A 1,022-nucleotide genomic window follows, 5' to 3' on the forward strand; every position below is an offset into this window, starting at 1 on the left:
GCTTTACACGAAATCAGTTAAACAGATAAAACACAAGTACAAACAGTTAAAATCATAAGCATTAAAACCGGTAAAACACATGAATAGACAGTTAAAAAATAGACACATAAAACACCAGAATAAAAGTTACAGTGCAGCATAAGAAATGTAAAGAAATGACGAGGAGAGAGAGAATAGAGGGGGATAGAGGGAGAAAGAGCAAGAGAGGAGAAAAGGGGGATAGAGGGAGAGAGAGAGAGCGGAGACGAGGAGAGGAGGGAGAGAGACCTCGAGAGAGAGAGAGAGGAGAGATCTGTCCTGGACTTCCTCTGGACCCTCCAGAGGAAAGTAGGGGAGAGGAGGATGTTAGCCACGCTGACAGCCATCATGACAACACCTCCCACCTCCCTGCCACCTAAAAATAAAACAGGACAAAGCTATAAGCCTCAGCTCTTACCCGGCTTGTTAAAGGAGGCCAAGTGGGATCCTATAGTCGGGGGAAAGTATGTCCCTAATGCAACTGCCTAGAGACGCAGAGATGATCACAATCACTCCAGTTCTGAAGTCTTTACAACGTTCCTGTGTCTCAAAAGAAATGATTTCAAAGTACTCTGGCTAGTTTATAAACCCTTAACGTTTAGGTCCAAAATACATTTCTGATCGCTACACATATGACCCCCCCAGACCCTACTCGGTAATTATGGACAGGTCATGCACTCCACTTGACCCTCCCCAGACCTCTCAGGTCCCTGGGAGGGGCTACACTAACACTGATGACCCCCCCAGAACTCTAGGTCTCTGGGACATGGTCTTACTACTACACCATACCCCCCCCGACCCTCTCAGGTATCTGGGACAGGTCTACTTTCTGTCGCCAGAGTCAGAAAACTAAACAGGGTGAAGAAGCTTTCAGTTTCTATGCTCCTCATATCTGGAACAAAAACTCCCAGAAACTGCAGATCGCTGCCCTCAGTGCTTTTAAATAGAGGATGACGACCTTTCTGTTTGTGATGCTGCCTTTCTTTAAATGGAATGATCAGCGG

General features: G+C 46.3%; 1 protein-coding gene across 1 annotated transcript in view; it reads left to right on the forward strand.

Moving 5' to 3' along the window:
• Positions 1 to 1,022, forward strand: part of LOC116685738 (flocculation protein FLO11-like) — a 17,949-nt gene that overhangs the window by 10,643 nt on the left and 6,284 nt on the right.

The sequence above is a fragment of the Etheostoma spectabile genome, unplaced genomic scaffold (genome assembly GCF_008692095.1).
Source record: "Etheostoma spectabile isolate EspeVRDwgs_2016 unplaced genomic scaffold, UIUC_Espe_1.0 scaffold172, whole genome shotgun sequence".
Taxonomy (NCBI): domain Eukaryota; kingdom Metazoa; phylum Chordata; class Actinopteri; order Perciformes; family Percidae; genus Etheostoma; species Etheostoma spectabile.